This window comes from Phyllobates terribilis, unplaced genomic scaffold (genome assembly GCF_046119375.1).
Source record: "Phyllobates terribilis strain yellow unplaced genomic scaffold, ASM4611937v1 Scaffold_1__5_contigs__length_1240528914, whole genome shotgun sequence".
NCBI classification, from domain to species: Eukaryota; Metazoa; Chordata; class Amphibia; order Anura; family Dendrobatidae; genus Phyllobates; species Phyllobates terribilis.
In genome coordinates this window covers 1,137,279,308-1,137,298,249 of record NW_027362761.1, presented here as the reverse complement: position 1 = coordinate 1,137,298,249, position 18,942 = coordinate 1,137,279,308, and the positions used below count along the sequence as shown (strand labels likewise).

The 18,942-nt window shown below is 44.1% G+C and overlaps 1 pseudogene; it reads right to left on the bottom strand.

The window, feature by feature from the left end:
- Positions 1-233: 233 nt before the first annotated feature.
- Positions 234-18,942, bottom strand: part of LOC141183781 (uncharacterized) — a 52,319-nt pseudogene continuing 33,610 nt past the window's right edge.

The window sequence follows — 18,942 nt, the reverse complement described above, 5'->3', positions numbered from 1 at the left end:
AATAATTGACCTCACCGTTCGAATCAGTCAATTGATTCTCCGTGTCCTTTCTTGCTCATTTTTGGTCACGTAGATGGAAACAGCTTGTGTCCATGAAGGCTACTGAATTACAAAAAAAGAAAGCACACCCTCCCGCCGTTCTATCAATTTGATCAAAAATAGAGCAAAAACTAAAAAAATTCTGATAATACAGTGTTTTGAAATGCAGAGAAGACTAACATAGGTATAAAATCTCAGGAGCTGCTTTTTGGATTTCTGAATACTTTAGTGTGAACTTGAAGTCTTTCGAAAACTATAAAGTAATATAGTAAAAAAAAAGAATTATCTAAAAGTATTACAAAAAACACAAAAAGAATTTCATAGAAATCTAATTAGAGAATAAAATATTAAGGCTAACCTGGTGTCAAGTATGAAAAATACATTTTATAAATCCCACATCAGCTTATTTGAGAGTTGAAAGACATTTAAATGTGTTCCTGCTGAGCTGGGAAGGAAGACTTAAGTAAACATTTTCATACTTCCCACACACTCTTCAGGTTCTTAAGGTGATTACGACTTCACTGCTCAGCAAGGAGCAACATGCAAGCTGCAAATCTGGTTTAATGTGTGTAGAAATGCGCTAAAAGGTAAAGTATTACTTCTACTAAACCACTCATTTTTTTACATTGATTTAAGAGCTGACTAGTTAGAGACAAGTAAGGATATTAAAAATAATCTATTGTAATATGTATTTGCACTGAACATATAAAATTATGTAGGGGCGCAAAAGGGGTAAACATCACTTTATTAACCCCTAGTAAAGTTTGCATAGAGTCAAAAGATTTTAGTTTTTCTTGCTATATCTAGGTGGAGGGTGTTGCCATTTTTCGAAACCTCTAAGAAAACATATAATAATTGATTCCCAAAAATTGCAAGTGACGTAGCAGATAAGTATAGAAATGATCATTCTCCAAATTTATTTGTCACTGAGTAAATGAACCCTTATGTTTTTCACCATATAACTAAGTCTCAGAGTCATGAGGTTTTCCAGTGTGATTGCCAAGTTGGAGAGGATGTCAAAGTGAATTTGAAAATCAGGAATGCAAACAAATGTACTAGACTTACGGACTCGTGCACATGGCTGATTGTTTTGGACGAGTGCTATCCATGTTTTCCACAAATAGCACTTGTACCTAAGACATTCTATGGAGCCATTCACATGTCCAATTTTTTACTTGGACTGAGTGGTCCGCAGAAAAAAATCAGATGTATGTCACATTTTTACTGATGGGTGAAAATGAACAGTTAAGCTCTGTACCGAACGCCTAGTGTCCATGCACGGGCCCCGAACACGGACTCCTCCCTCAAGTCCATGTCGCTGTTCAGGTCCGGCAGGCTGATGAGAGTATTTAACAGCCGGTGCCTGTGCAATAAATAAATTTGAAAAACAAATGTGCAGGTTCCCGTCTATTTTTGATAACCAGTGCAGGTAAAGCTCACAGCTGTGGGCTGCAGTCCCCACCTGTCAGCATTCTATTGGCTGGTTATCAAAAATATGGGGGTCCCCACACCATATTTTTTAATTATTTAAATAAATAATTTAAAAAACAGAGTAAGGTCCCCCCCCATTTTTAACAACCAGTCAAACTAAAGCAGTTGTTTTATGGCCAGTGACATCAAGCCCAGGGGTTAGTAATGGACACTCACTTTATTAACCCCCATAGTCTTATTATAAAAAATACACAGCCAGAATAAAGTCCTTTAATTTAAAAACACAAAGTTGTTTATTTATCAGTTGACATTACAAAGCTGACATCAACCCCACAAATATTACCCCATTTGCGACTGCACCAGGGCAAGTGGGAAGAATGAGTCCCGGACTGATGAATGTCAAAGTGCCGGACTTGTGGTCGTTCATCAGTCCAGCACTGGCACTTGCAAAGCAAGAGAAACAGCTGTTATGAACGCAGGTTACCTTACTATACTTGTTAATAAATAAAAATATAAATGAAAAAAACAGCATGTGATCCCCTGTAATAAACAACTGAGTAAAAGCCGACAGTTGGGGGCTGTTGTTAATATTCTGGGAATGGGCCAATAACCATAAAGGTTCCCAGGCTGTTAATATCAGCTCACAGCTGTTTGCTTAGCCTTTAATGATTATTATAGGGGAGACTGCCATCCAAAAAATGATGTGGGGTTCCCCCTATATTCAATAAGCAGCAAAGGCTAAACAGACAGCTGCGGGCTAATATTAATAGCCCAGGAAAGATCCATGGATATTGGCCCCGTCCCAGACTAATAACAGCAGCCATTAGATGCATAAATTCTGGTGCTTAGCCTGGCTCTTCCCACTTGCGCTGGTGTGGTGGCAGGTTTGGTTGATTTCAGCTTTGTAATGTAAGCTGACACCAAGCCCACAGGTTAGTAATGAAGAGGCGTCTCATCAGCCGACGCCTTGACAGGCGGTAACCTTTTTACCGCTGGTCAGAGCTGCTGGCTCACGCGCTGTCATCTGTGTTACAGCGTGGGAACCACTGCGCTCTGACCTGCTGCAACAAGTTACCGTTGATCTTAGCCGGTGTTTCTCATGCTGTCACACAGATGACAGTGTGGGAAACACTTGATGTTCGGGCCCCACATTCACTTGAATGGGGTCCAGGTTCGGGTTCGAGTTCGGTACCCGAACCAAACTTTTTTTTAATGTTCGGCCAACCCACTGGACCCGAAAATCCATGGGTTTACCCATCACTACCCATTTTGAGCCGAGTATTCAGCAATTGCAAAATCTGCAATACAAGTCTATGGGTGTGTAAAATAAATCAGACCGCACTCGGATAACATCCGAGTGCCGTCCAATTTTCGTGGACTGACAGAATGGAGAAGGTGGAGAAACTTTTTTCTTTTTTTCCTTCATGTCTGAGAAAAACTTTCAGATGTGGAGAAAACAGCCATGAGACCCTACCCTTACCTTTACTGGTAACGCCTGCTTCCCATGATATTGTCAGCACAAGCAGCATGTTTAAAGGCATATCAACATCAACGCTTCATCAAACAGTGGGTTAGTGTCCCTGAATTTTCACTGTATCTCATGTGCAATGCATTAATATTTCCTTATTCTAGTGTAAAACCTTTTTTTTTCAAACATCCAATCATTCTCAACAACATGACATTTAATCCTGGTGTTCTCAGAATCGTAACTTACCCTCAGGATTAGGTTGCATAGATGACAGAAGGTCTCATAGTTGGCTCCACTACTGATCTCAAGAACAGGGTTCAAAGTCTGTTAGAGAAAGTACATCATTCAGTTATTCCATCAGTCCCAAAGATTTTAAATGAAGTTGCAACTCACAAACCACCACTCCATTTAAACATGAGACATGGATTACCGGCTCTTAAGACTGATAGTGGTCTCCATCGTGGGACCTTCAGCAAGTGGACAATTATTATGTATACTGTAAATAGATAAGTAGATATAAGCAAAACAGAATTTGTCAACAATTTCCCCAATAATTCGGATTTTCAAAGATCCAAATTTCTTGCATTTCTGCCAATTCAGTAAATTGGAGACTGAGCTACTACTACTCTGCATTTAAAAGGACAGGATAGAGTTAAAAAAATAAACCTACCCTCACCCTGGCCCTCACCTTGTCAGTGCAGCTCCCTTCTTGCTTGCACCAGTCTGGTTTTCATTCACAAACACCCTCTATTCATTCCACAGGTTGCACTGGGTCTTTGGCTTTACTGGCACACATCATGATGTCACTAGGCCTTGTGGGCATTGGAGACACAAACAGACAAGACCTGTGAATGAAGGACAGGACCAGAATGACCTAGATGCCTAGACAAGGATAAGGGAGTATAAGTTTATAAGTTTTTTTTTTTTTCTAACCGTGCATTTTTTATGCTCCCGAAAGACCCCAGAGCAAATCAGGACACATTCAAGCAAATGACCAAATTCAAATTTTGACAGATTCGCTCCACACCAGTGAGATGTTAGCATTCTGGAAACAATATTTTAAAGAGAACCTGTCAGGAAGTATTTCAACCTAAAAAGTATGTCTGTATATGAATTCTCCCATTAAGTAAATCGATACCTTTGGTTTAAAAATCCACCCAGCCATTGATGTGAAATCTTGCATTGACATTATATGCAATTGAGCAGCAAGTACATTGGACCATGACACATTGCTTCAGCTCTCCGACTCTCATTCCTTATTCCCTCCCGGTGTCAACCTCCTGGGAATAATTGACAGGTCACTCCAGCAGTTGCACGAGATCTCATCAAGGTGGCATTGGATGACAGAAGCCAGGCTGACCTGAAAAATTAAACACATGAAACAGGTGCTGAGCAGGGAATAAGGAATGAGGGCCAAAGAGCTGAAGTGCTTTCTTATGCTCCAATGGACTTGCCACTCATTTGAATGTAATTTAAATTCAAGATTTCTCAGCAATGGCAAGGAGAATTTCTACATCAGATTAAGGTTTTTTCTAAATATCATCTATTAGCAAAATCACTCAGAATGGTCCCTACTGACCCCTGAAAAGCAGGACTTTCTTGAAAAACTTGGGCCTGAACTTCCAGGTTGTGGGACCAAGGCATGTAGAGCAAGATCTCTCAACCATTCAGAAAGCCGCTCCCTCAAGATCATGCTGTTTATACCAACCCAGAGCTGCCACCAACTCTAGTAAACTGTTACCGAACAGTAACTTTTCTGATGATTCTACCATTCATTCACCACTTAGTAAACTATGTTCAGTGCTCGGTTAGTCCAAAGAGCGAGATTTCACAAGGTCTCGCTCTTTCACTGTGAGAGTGGCCACAAAGGCTTGTGGCATCCCGCTCTGCATGCCACGACACCACAACCCAAATTTTTGCCTCACTTTTGCTGGAGAGTAAGGCCTTTTCAAGGGACATTATGGACCCTTCTGAGTACTTTTTTATTAATAGATGATATTTAGAAAAATCTCTAATCTGGGAAACCCAACAATTTAATTAAATAAAAAGAGGAGCCCCAGGTTGGTGATATAGATATTGTTAAAGTTGCAATCCAAGAATAAAACATGTACAGATACTGGTGACCAACAGCGGCATGATGAGATGTACTTTTAGTCACTTTGGTATAACCCAACTTATTAACTACAAAAGCACATAGATGTATGTGATTGTGCGGTGATCACTTGTGGAGGGGGCTCAGAACCGAAGTTCTCTAAACATATATTAAATAGCCAGCATCTGTCTCTAATAGCCAAGGAAGCAGTTGAGCTCCAACCACAAATGTTAATCATTTAATCGCCGCTTTCAACCTCTTACAATGGTGTTTAAATGGAACGCGTGCCTCTATTCATGTTTACCGACTCCCATAGGCCTGCAGAGATGTGATCATGAGTTGACAATGGGTTACCATGATATCCTGGGCCCTATCGAAGGCCCCCATCGCTAACATTTGGTACTCCTCTATTAGCTGAGCTTCAAAGTAGTGCGGGATTTTTACTATATACTATATAGTATATAGTATAATAAGCAATCGGATGACCGCAGGTTTAAATACCCTAAAGGGAACTAATAAATAAAGTTAAAAAAAGTTTTAAAAAATACAAAAAAATGGAAAAAAAAAAAAATATTCAAATCGCCCATCTTAGCCCCATTTAAAAAAATAGATATCTGGCATTAAAGTCAGATCTATCAAAATATAAAACTAATTAATTCAATCGGCTTAGCCAAAACTAGAAAAAATAAAATAAAATGGCAGAGCTGCAGTTTTTTGGTTATTACTCCTTTCTAAAAAAAAATGCAATAAAATAGATCAAATCATCATTCAGAGCCCAGAATGGTATCAATAAAATTGAATGAAGAGTGAAGAAATCAATCCCTCACATAGCTCAATCAAAGGAAAAACAAAAATGTTACAGGTCCCAGAAAATGGCGACACAAATCAAACTTTTTTTTACTTCTACAAATTTCAGAATTTTTTTTTTCTCCACTTAAATGAAAGAAATCTAAGTTTTGTATTGCTGTAATTGTTCTGACCTGAAGAATAATATAATGCTTACTGCAGAATGTACACTTTAAGAACAATACCCCTTAAAAAAAACATGCCAAAATATCAATTTTCCTTAGCAATTTCACTTCACTTGAAATTGTTTTTTTCCTTATTTTCCAGTACGTTGACTATTAAAACGAATGGCATATTTTAAAACTCTAACTCGTCCTACAATAATCAAAGCCTTTTATAGCTAAGATTATGGAAAAAGAAAAAAGATATGGTTCTTGGAAGAAGGGGACAAAAAAAATGAAAGCACAAAAGTAAAAAATTGTCTATGGAAGGAAGGAGTTAATAGGAAACGATGTCACATTTAATGCAAAAATCTGACTTCAAAATTGGATTCTTCGAAAAATAGACCTACTTAGATTGCTAACATAGCAGGGCCATTATTTCAAGACCAGGAAACATACAGTAGATAAGATTAAAGTTTCTTTATTTTAAGTTTTACTTATACACAATGAGTCATAGACCACCACACTTTAAAAGAATTGTGTCATCTCACAAGGGGGTACGTTGCACCTGCTTGTAATGTCAGAATATTTTAGTGTTGTGAGACATATGTGTGCTAATAATATCAATGGGGAGTAATTATAGAGACACAAAGGTTCTCGTATTAATTTGTTAAAAATGCAAGTCCAATTATAAAATAAAATCAGTAATGTGAGGTTCCACTTTTGTGACTTTAATTCCATAAAAATATTGTATTATGGGTATACTTCTACTAAAAGATGTTATCTTTTTTAGCAGCAGCGAAATTGCACTCATCCAGCACATCCACTTAGGCATCCGGCTTTCTCCCATGGGGACAAAGGATCAGATATATTGAAATTCAAATTCCAGAATGGTTGAGATACACTGATAAACATTTTATAGATGGCTGGCTCCGGCCAAAATCACCAGCTTTGAACCATTTATTGCCCACACTCTACCCTACCTTGAAACCATATTTAATATGAAATGCTATGATTAGCGCCAAATTGCTGTACAATTGGGCGTAATAGGGTGCAGTACTATTTACAGGGGTGGTCCAAATGAATTTTCATCCTAAATCCCTATTTAATGCCATAATTTAAACTATTTTCTAATATAGTTCAATTAAAAATTCCCTACCGTTCCTTAACTACACTATCTAAATACTGCTCTTATTTCACTTCCTTTTTGATGAAAATGATGCATGCTGGGATACTCAACCAAAGCATCATCAAGGGGCAGAGGCTGTGGTCACTGCCGCAGCCCCTGCTTACTCCCTAAAAAAAACGTCATCAGTAGCGATGAGCGAGCATTAAAATGCTCGGGTGCTCGTTGCTGGGGTCGAGCAAATTGGAATACTCGGGTGCTCGACCCGAGCAACGAGCCCAATGTAAGTCTATGGGAAACTCGAGTATTTTTCAGACGGCTCCCCCCGGCAGTCTGCAGAGGGCCTAAAAATTGCCCAAATCGACGGGAACAGTGCTCAAATGACATGGGAACAGCATGGGGAAGACCACTGGAAGCATTTCTGACTTCCAGGTCACTGCTGTCAACAGCCTTGTCAGAGTATTACGCCACTTTTACGGACTCACAATAAAAGATACAAAAATTGATTTTCCTGGGAAATATGTTAAGGAACATCCTTTCCAGGATAATGACTTGTATATAAGGCAAAATAATTAACCAAAACCAAAAATACTCCTCCACACCTTGGGCTATGTTCACACGTAGTGTTTTTGATGCATTTTTGCACTTTTACATTGCTTTCAACCAAGACAAATGCACTCACCAGGAAATGTCATTTTAACATTTTACAACCTTATCTGGCCATGTGGCGTGTGACACATCATCAGACACATGCATATGACGCGCCCCCTGGGCCATATTCAGGGGATACCCGGAGCCGGATCTGGATAGGGGTAGTAGTCCTTGTGGCGGTGACCCGGTCCGTGCCCAGGGTGTCAAACTAAGTGGCAGTCTATGGCAGTAGATGTTAACTTGGATGTCGACTACGCCACCCGTTGAGTGCGGCTTTGCAGCCGCCGCTGCAGAACAGTCCGCTGAGGCCGGTGGTATGGGTGCAGCAATGATGTTATAACCCCCAACGGGAGGGGTATGGCCTCAGGGCAGCAGGGATAGATGATGGGGGTGATGGTGGTACACGAGCGCAACAAAGACAACTCGGAGTCTTGGTGGTGCAGTTCAGGGTCTTTACTCACGGTTACTCGGTTACTGCTCCAGGCCACCGCTGCAGAGGTGGCCGCCTGTGTCGCGCTGTGCTCACCAGGTGAGGGGCTCGGTTAACTCCCAGGTCTTTCTGGAGTGCTTTGCAGGACCCCCTTTATGTCCCCTGTCTCTGGTCTTCAACCCCACTAGTGACCACGCTTATGTCCAGCTGCCTCGGACCTTCTTGGTGGGCAAACGTTGGCCTGCGTTTCCCAGGTCCTATGTGGTGCCTTTCTAGCGGTTGTGGTGAGGGGCTGCTCCACATGTAATGTCGCAGCCTCCGGTTCTTAGTTGAGGGTAGTTTCTCTCCTCCACTAATTTGGGATCCGGTTCCCATCTTCTTGACCTGACCCCCCTACTCAGGTAGCGGCGGGCGTGTGGTGGCTACCAGCCAGTCCACACCCCTGGGGTCCCCTCTGTCCTTCCTGGAGCCCAGTCTGCTCCTCTTCCTCCTTCTTCCCTCCTCCAGGCTCAGGCCTCCTGACAGGGCCTGCCTGTGGAGCAGAGCCCATAAACCAGCTCTGCTCCCTGTCTTCTCCCCTCTCAACTCCCTCCCTTTCCAAGATGGTGCCTCCCTTTATACTCCTGTACAGAGTGCACCCAGGATCTACTTCCCCCACGCACACACTACCGGGTTCCCTTCTCTAGGTGTTCCCTCCCCCCACTCCAGCCAGGGACATGCTCACTCGTGCCTGCATAACTAATGGGAGCACCGTCGAGCTGTCCCCCGGAAATGTGGTGTAGTGCATGTGGGTGTTAGGGTCCTGAGCCACACTCCATCCTTACCTGGAAGTGAGATATCGCACATCTGGGTGAGATGCAATACCTCTGTAGCAACCGAACCCTCGGGGTGCTACACCTACAGTGCTGAAAAGTCATGGGAACAGCATGGGGAAGACCTCTTGAAGCATTTCTGACTCCCAGGTCACTGCCTAAAAGTGTGCCCATCATAAGTGATCCTTAGCGCATGAGAAGATGCCTCCCACCATGCACCTGTCGTTGTAGACTTGCAACAATCACCGTCCATGTCCTTGTCCCAGTGCAGCGTTCAGTTGTCCATACCCCATTCCTTGGAATGCAAGCGCAAGTATGCAGCCAGCCACCCACCCACCCACAGGCTGCGATACTATACTGCCAAATTTTTGACAGCTGTTTGCACTTGAAATGTCGCCTTTTAGGTTCGTGGAGGCGGAAGCTGACCACAATCTTATGGCGGCGGTGATCGGGTAGCCATACTCGGTCCCCACTATTTCTCCCGGTATCGTCTCCGCCTTCCACAAGCATGGGTCCCACAACATTACGCGTGCCCTCCCCAGTTCACTTACTGGGAAGGACCGCCTAACCACAAACACATGAACAGGTGAATGTGGCTAGGGACGGTACAGAGCCAATCCACAGCTTTTTTTGCTGAGAATTGTATTTAGCTCGGTGAAAGGACTGGCATAGAGGGAAACCTTATCTACCCTGGATGTCATTTCCCCCAGGAAGTCCTCTAATGCAGCTTGTTGCAGAAGCAATGGCAGCCAATCCAACATCAACTCGCACTTGTCGGTGGTGCTTTGACACACAAACATCTTTCTTTGCGCATTTAATTTCATGAATACAGAGTTAGACAATGGCCTGATCTGCAATGCGGTTTAAGAAATAGCATGCATAAGCATGTCCGATCCACATTAAAAAAGCAGCCATAGAGTGTCCGGGAACCTTCCCCCACACTTTTCTTAGCCAGGGCTGCTTCTCAGCAGGGTTGGACGAGCCCACCAGAGAACCGGAGACTCCTCTGGTGGGTCCCGGCTTCTCCTTCAGGAGAGTTCATAGTGCCAAGGTGAGGCCATGATGATGATAGAGACCGCCATCTGCTTAGCTTTCTGCTACTTGGAATGCAAGTATGCAGCCAGCCACCACCCACCCACCCACAGGCCGCAATACTAAACTGCCAGATTTCTGAGCAGCTGCTTGCACTTGAAATGTGGCCTTTTAGGGTCATGGAGGCGGAAGCTTTTCACAACCTCATGCCTCATGCCTCGTGTCCATACTCGGTCCCCAGCCACCACTATTTCTCCTGGTGTTGTCTCCGCCTTCTACAAGTGCGGGTCCCTGAACATTACTGCTGGTACTTTTCTGTGGGAATTTGCTTGCCTCCTACCAGCCTGGAATATTTCCAGTAAACTATGGTACAATGCCATGGTATTAGCACTGCCCCCAGTACCAGTAGCGAAGCCATCCCCAATTTCATTTTCAGGGATTTTATTTGGTAGACTGAGTGGCTGCCCAAATACATTAGTTTCTCAAAAAGGAGCTGAAGATAGAGTGGCAGTAGGTACAAGTTTCTCCAGCCTGTTAGATATTAGAGGGTGAATGGCAGCACATTGAATCAGTGGTTAGTACTGAAGCCTTGCAGCGCTGGGATCCCGGGTTCAAATCCCAGCAAGGACAACATCTGCAAGGACTTTATATGTTCTCCCAGTGTTTGCGTGTGTTTCCTCCTCAGTAAAAAAGCAGCCATAGAGTGTCTGTGAACCTTCCCACACACTTTTCTTAGCCAGGACTGCTTCTACATCAGGGAAGTTCATGATAGCACTAACTTTGCAGCTGCTGTGGGGCTCTTGAGCGGAGGAGAAAGGTGGCCCTCAGAATCAAATCCTCTGGTGGGCACAATGTTTTTCAATCTGAAACAGTTTCTCAGTGGGAGTTGTATTTAACCACAGCCATATTCTTTAGCTCGGTGAAAGGACGGGCATAGAGGGAAACCGTATCTACTTAGGCTGTCATTTCTCTGTCACCAGGTTCCGCTCAGTGTCACACACGACCATGGCTGGCTGTATGTTCAGGGGTGAGAGCCACAGATCAGGCTGCTGTGTTACAGCTTTCAACAACTCTGCAGAGCTGGGCGGTTTGTCAGTTAAGCATGTTATCTTCAGCACAGCCTGTTGCCGCTTGGCCAAGGCAGTGCTGCAGTGCTGTCAGCATGTGACTGATGTGGTCATTTCGGAGATGGAGGAGGAGGTGCAGGAGCTGAACAATGTGATTACAATGAGGTTAAATTGGCGACGCTGTTTTTTAGACTAAAGAAAGATCCTATTGTTTTTTTTTTTTACGTTTTTTTTAAGACAAATGTATTCACTGGGAAATGTCATTTTAACATTTTACAACCTTATCTGGCAATGTGGTGTGTGACACATCATCAGGCAGATCCTGTTTCATTTATGATGGAGGGACTCTGAAAGTCATAAAGCCTATTTTAATAGGGCCATCAGATGGCCCTTACTATTCTTAAAAGGCCAGCAGTCGGCCCTCGCTATTGTTAGAGAGCCATCATCCGGCTATGCTTTGTTGTTCAAATTATTAACAAGTGGGTCTCCTATACTGTTATTGCATATGCAATAACTGCAAGTGCTGAAAAAAATTTGGAAGTAACCCAATACGCCTTTGAAGAGACAGTGGAGGGTCTCAGTAAAAAAAATGTTCAGATTATAAAGGAGCGGCTCTCCTACAGTGGTAATGCCCATGCTGTCACTGCAAGGGCTGCCAAAATTTGGGAAAAACCCCAATAAGAATTTAAAGACACATAGAGCAGGGCCACAGTAATGACAAATTCCCATTAGAAAGGAGAGAGTCTGCTATACAGTTATAGGGTATGCAGTGAGTCCAACGGCTGACCAGATTTTGGAAAAACCTCACTAAGAATTTAAAGACACTTAGAGCAGGGCCACAGTAGCAACTACGACATGTTCCCATTAGAAAGGAGAGGGTCTGCTATACAGTTACAGGATATGCAGTGAGTCCAACGACTGACCAAATTTAGGAAAAACCCCACTAAGAATTTAAAGACACATAGAGCAGGGCCACAGTAACAACAAATTCCCATTAGAAAGGAGAGGGTCTCCCATAGTGTTGGCCTATGCAGTGAATTCAAAGGCTGCCAAAAATTGGGAGGTACTCCAATGCACCATTGGAAGAGACTTAGAGGGCCTCATAAAAAAATGTTCGAATTAGAAAGGAGTGGGTCTCCTATATTTGTAAAGCCCATGCACTAAGTGTATGGGCTGACAAACATTTACCCCTGGGGGGGGATACATGAACATACTGTATAATATTTTTTGTTACGGGCATCATAAACACCCTTTAAAAAAATTATGTGGGTGTTGTATCACGGACCAAGGTCACCCTGGTGATAAGGTGGTGGAGGATGAGGATGAGGAGAAGTAGGAAGACAAGAGCAAATTGCCAAAATCAGGAAGCGTATACCAATGTGTGGGTGTGAAGAGGTGCATGGGAATACACCACCCAAAAAAAGACACTAAATTTGACTTTATGTTATGCTGCTATCATTCGGTGGTGTTGAAAAGTCTGGCCCAATCCAACCCTTGCTCATTTTCATAAGAGTCAGGCTGTCAGCATTTTCTGTTGACAGGCGGATGCGCTTATCATTATATATCATAATTCTAATTATAATTCCACCAGTGGCACTAAAAACCCGCTCTGATAAAAAGCTAACGGCAGGGCAGCCCAGGACCTCCAAGGCGCAGAGAGACAGTTCGTTCCATGTATCCAGCTTGGATATCCAATAATTAAAAGGCACAGAGGAATTGCAGAGGACGTTGGTACGGTCGGCAAGATACTCTCTCAGCATCTTCCCAAACTTTGCACTCCTTGTGAGAGTACCCCACACCTCAGGGCCTGTGCGATGGGAGGATCTGAGAAAACTGTCCCAGATCTTTGACAGTGTTCCCCTGCCTCTGCTGGATTGGAGTTGTGTCTCTCTCGCCTGTATTCCTTGGTTGTCCAATGAACTGTGACCTCTGCTGCCAGCATTTTCAAATGGGAATTTTTTTAATAGTTCCGCAACAAGGGCCTTCTGGTACTGCCCCATTTTTGTAGACCTGTCCGCCTCAGGAATAAGGTCAGGAGAAAATGAAAGGATTCATCCAGTCTGTTCAGCGCTCCCAGGAGACAGGCACCAGGCAGAGGTATTAAAAGTCTTCATAAATTTACTTAGATAAAAATCATCATAAAAAAAGATACATAGAACAACGCGTTTCGGCTATATATTTGTACAGAATAACCTTCCTCAGGTAAGATATTGACGGCATGACAGTTGTGCAGGTAGTACCGTCTATAGCTCATGAAACTAGCTCCTGTTCCTCCTCCTCCTCTTCCTCATTGTCACCCAATCCACGTTGAGATGAGATGAGGCTTGGCTCTGTGTAATCACCCTGTATGGTTCCTTGCTCCATCTCATCCTGCTTCGCCTGCAATGCATCCTCTTTGATTGTGAGCAGAGAGCATTTCAGACGACAGAGAAGCGGGATGGTGACGCTAATTATGACATCATCGCCTCTCACCATTTTGGTGGAGTCCTCAAAGTTTTGGAATATGGTACATATGTCTGACATCCATGTCCACTTCTAAGTTCTTATGTGTGGAGTCTGAACTGAATATCGACGGCTTTGTTGATGCTAGTACTCAACAACTGCCCTCTTCTGCTCACAAATCCTTCTCAACATCTGCAGTGTAGAGTTCCAACACGTGGGGACATCACATACCAGTCTGTGAGCTGGAAGCTACAAACGCTGCTGAAATGGGCACACAGGCGGTGTACTTTAACAAGCAGATCCGGCAGCACCGGGTAGGATTTGAGAAACCGCTGAACCACGAGGTTAAGCACATGGGCCAGGCATGGTACGTGTGTGAGCTCGCCTCGCCTTAGAGCCGCCACCAGGTTCCGGCCATGTCACACATGACAATGCCTGGTTGTAGGTTCAGTAGTGTGAGCCATAGATCTGCCTACTCTTTCAGAGCTGTCCACAACTCTTCAGCACTGTGCGATTTGTCACCTAAGCATATTAGCTTCAGCACAGCCTGTTGCCGCTTGGCGGAGGCAGTGCTGCAGTGCTTCCAGCTTGTAACTGATGTGGTCATTTTGGAGATGGAGGCTGAAGAGGAGGAGGCTGAGATGCAGGAGCTGTACACCGTGGGGGCAACCCTCATTGACTTAGGGTCCGCAATCCTTGGCGTCGGGAGGATGTGTTCCATCCCAATGTCCGACTGGGTCCCGGCTTCCACTATGTTAACCCAGTGTGCCGTCAGCGAGATGTACCGTCCCTGCCCACAAGCACTTATCCGTGGTTAGGTGGACTTTCCCATTAACTGCGTTGTTGAGGGCACGGCTAATGTTTTGGGACACTTGCTTGTGTAATGCAGGGACTGCACACCGGGAGAAATAGTGGCGGCTGGGGACTGAGTACCGAGGGACGGCCACCGCCATCAGATTGCGGAATGTTTTCGTTTCCACGAGCCTAAATGGCAACATTTCAAGTGCAAGCAGCCGTAAATTGTGGGAATTTAGTACTGTGGCCTGTGAGGCGTTGGCTGTGTATTTGTCATTGCGTTCCAAGGACTGGAGTATGGACAACTGAATGCTGCGCTAGGACAAGGACGTGGACGTGCTTCCTGACGCTGCTACTTGAGAGTGTGCAATGACAGGTGCAGGGCAGGAGGCATCTTCGCATGCAACATGGACAGGAGATTGGCTTGCGTGCACAACAGCGGAAGAAGCAATGGTGCCAACCGCAGACACTGTTCTGGGACCCTGGGGTTCGGCCCACAAAGTCGGGTGCTTTGCTGCCATGTGCCTGATCATGCTGGTGGTGGTCAGGCTGGTCGTTTTGCCACCCCTGCTGATGCTGGCCTGGCAGGTGGTGCTGGCCTTTTTGGGGTTATCAGCAGAGTCTTTAAAAAACAACCAGACTCGGGAAGACCTAACAGTTGTACTGGCAACTTCCTTCGTGTTGGTGTTAAGGGGAAAGGTTGCCTGCCTTCTTTCTGCAGCCACCACACTGCTTCTTCCTGCCTGTTGGGGTGCTCTGCCTCCCTCCCCCTGTGTATTGCTGCACTCACTCCGCATGTCCTCCTGCTAGGTTGGGTCAGTTACTATATCATCCACCACCTCGTCTTCCACTTCCGCACTCTGGTCCTCCTCCTGACTTTCTGGCAATTGTGTCTCATCATCGTTCACCTCTTGTGACACTTTCCCACCATCGCCTTTGTGTGACGGAGAAAAAACAGTTTTAAATACCTGGCCTGTAGGTAACTATTTTGAACAGCAATCTGGTGTCAATTGCTTCACTGACACACTGAAACTGATTTTTAATGGAGGTCAAAAATGGCAGTATTTTCAGAAAACATATATGTGATCCGTGTGACGGAGAAAACACAGTTTTAAATAGCTGGATTTTTAGCGCTGTAATATGGAAAGGACCTGGCTGTATTCTGCAGCATCAACAAGCAAATGGCACAGAAAAACTGTGTTCTCTGGATTGCTTTTTAAGCAAATAATGAGGATTAAGATCCAAAAAAAATTATTCCTTGCCCCTGAGACCTGGGCCTATTTCTAGAATTATCTAACAGCAGCAGCAGACAAAACTGGAATGGAGCCTCTTGTCCTATGTGCACTGCAGTCTGCTATATACCCTGCCTGCCTGCCTATATACACTGCCTGCATGATATCTCTGCAGATGGATTAGTCCTCAGAAGGACTGTTTGTTGAGATGGATATGTGTCTCTAATATAGTTTGGTACACCTACACTAACTTGCAACAAGCAAATCTCTCCCTAGCTCAGCAGCACCTCTCCCTATACAGTCTGATTCCGGAGTGACTGTGACGAGCATGGCGGCGCCAGGTCTGATGTAGACCTGATGACGCTGTGCTGCCAGCCAATCACTGTAATGCCACAACCAACATGGCTACGACATTACAGTGAGTGGCAAGCAATCCCTGCATGTTCATTGGCGCTCTAAAGAGCACCAAACATGCAGGGAGGAGACCCGAGCTCCCGCCGAGCAACCCCGAGCATGTCGAGCAGTGAGATGCTCAGGCGAGCACCGAGCAGTAGCAAACATGCTCGCTCATCACTAATCATCATTGATGCTTGTTTCAGGGTCTGAGCTAGTTACAGCGTGATCTGCACTGTATTATGTGCACAATGACAGTGCATTCTCTGCTGCTGGCTTACATCAGCAATAGCAATCTGGCAACAGAGAGCATTGTCAGAATACCCAATGTGCAGAGACCATTGACCTCAATTGTGGGAGCAGTACTTCTCTCTGCACGCCAGATATTCTGACAAAGCTCACTGTTGCCTGCTTGTTACTGCTAATCTGAGCCAGCAACAGAAAACACACTGTCATTGTGCACATCGCACTGGGGCTGCTGTGCTCGGCGGCCAGTGTGCCCGCTATTAAAGCCCATGAATATTCACTACAACCCACTCCCATGGGTTGTAGTGAATATTCATGGTCTTTAATATTAAGCACACAGACTGTCGAGCACAGCAGGAGCTGCGCTGCGACTACAGTGTGCGCGCTATTAAGAAGAGTGAATGGTCACTGCTCCCCACGCACACAGTCCCGGCAAGGGGAGCAGTGACTATTCTGACACAGCATCTCAGTGTGAGGGCGCATGGCAGGGACAACATGCATGCCCTACCATGCGTGGCTCACACAGTGAGAGTGTCGGCAGCAGAGCGGGATGCAGCATTGGAGAAGAAAGGAGGTGAGTATAACTATTTATCTTTGTTTGCGCAGTGTGATGATGATCAGGGGTGCCATGCATACCAGGATGGGCATCAGGGGTGCCATGCATACCAGGATGGGGTCAGGGGGTGCCATGCATACCAGGATGGGAGTCAGGGGGTGCCATGCATACCAGGATGGGGATCAGGGGGTGACTTGCATACCAGGAAGGGGATCAGGGGTGCCATGTATACCAGGATGGGGATGAGGGGTGACATGCATATGGGGATGGGGGCCACATATAACAATAAGGAGGGGGGCATATATACCAGGATGGGGGATATTAATAGAATTGGGGGACATTACAGTGCATCCTGACCACATTTTTTGCTTAATTTTTTTTTTCTATTTTCCTCCTCTAAAACCTACGTGCGTCTTATGGTCCGGTGTGTCTTATAGTTAGAAAAATACGGTAGTTTAAACTATGGCTCTTAAATAGGCATTTAGGATGAAAATTACTTTGGACTTAGGACCAACCCTTTAAGTGCATGAACTCAATGGCTGTCTAGTAGCACTGAGTACAGCACCTTTGAGGCACAGTGCAGTACTACAAGTAAACTACTAACAGAACAAGAACTACTTTTGACACCATTGGACTATAATGTATTTTTACGGTTCTTAGCTTTGACTTTAATTCCTATACTTATGGACTATTATCTGTATTGGTAATTTCCTTTTTTTTTGTTTTTTTTTTTGCTACTATTTGGGGTGAATATTGTCAGGCATACTTCGTGAAGTGGACTCACTAAGCCCAGGCCCGGTGGGTACACAGTCTCTGAGCGTATGTGTAGCTGGCAGGATGGCATGTAGGGAGTGAGGACGAGGTGTGCTCGAGAATCTAGGGTGCAGGTGGACAGATGCAGTGAAGTCCACACAAAAAGAAGCAGATTAGCATGATGTTCACAGGAGGTGGAGTAAACCAACCTAAAGTCTTAAAGCACAATCCTAAGACACAGGTGTGTATGTCAATCAGCCTTAAATATGTCTAGGGAGGTGGTGTCATAGATCCACACAGGGCAACCTGCAAAACTCAATGTGCATGCCAACAAAGGGCAGCGGACCGAGGTAAAGGTGGTAGAGACTGGGATATCTGGGACTGGTGTGTAACAAATATTATGGGGTGTAATAGTAATTGCCAGCTTTTGGACTTTTGGAGCCAAGATACAATAATTTAGGTTTACAACAGAGCAAATACATATTGTGATTTAAGGGACCACTGAAGGCATCCAAAATACTATGAAACCCTTTCCAGCTAAATGCCTAACTCAATTCCCAGGTGCCATATAATCTCTTTCCCCAGATAACTTGGGGGACTAGGACTTAGATAAAGGTCAATTTAAACCTAGCGAAAACAGCAACAGGCTAGGGAGAGAGAATCCATGGAGAAGAACAAAAATGGGTGGCATTATGGTGGAGATTTTTCCCTTCCCCGTCAGACGAACCAGGTTTGTATTTCCTCTCCACACACTTTCTATGATAGTTGGACAAATTTACAACCCCCGTTCTTGCTGCCAATGCTAACCAAGCTTGCACAATACCAAAGAAGGCAGGATCAACCAGGGTTTAACTCAGTCTTTGAATGGCCCCCAAACAGTCATAAGTTCTGCTTCTACAGTATGGATGCCCTTGGGAAGTAAATTTATCTGGAAGAATGTTTTGAAAAAGTTTGAAATTAACTTTTGAAACAATTCATATTTCATATGTGATATTATTATGGTTCATTTTAAATGTTCGTCTAATTGGGTGGTTTGTGATTTTTGACTTTCTCTTTGATGTAATGCAGTGAATTACCTCCATAAAAAATTGAAATATGCAACATAGTAGAAATGGCTTAAAGAAAACACTTTCTTCAGTGTCTTAGTTCCTTAGTTCCTCCTAGTTTCTTAGTAATCTTTGTATTCAACACCTTCGTGACAGTCATTCAGATGAGTTATTTATCTTCTAGCATCAAAATAACCAAAATTCTGTATGCAAGAAAACATGCCAGACCTGCATTTCCATCTGGGGTCAGGAAACTAATTTGAGACATAATGCAATCATAAATTTCTTATATAGATATTTAAATCTTTGTATATTGAAATTCATTTGATTAAAAACGTAATAGAATGGTTGATACAAGTATAATAATAAAAGTCAATGTTTCAT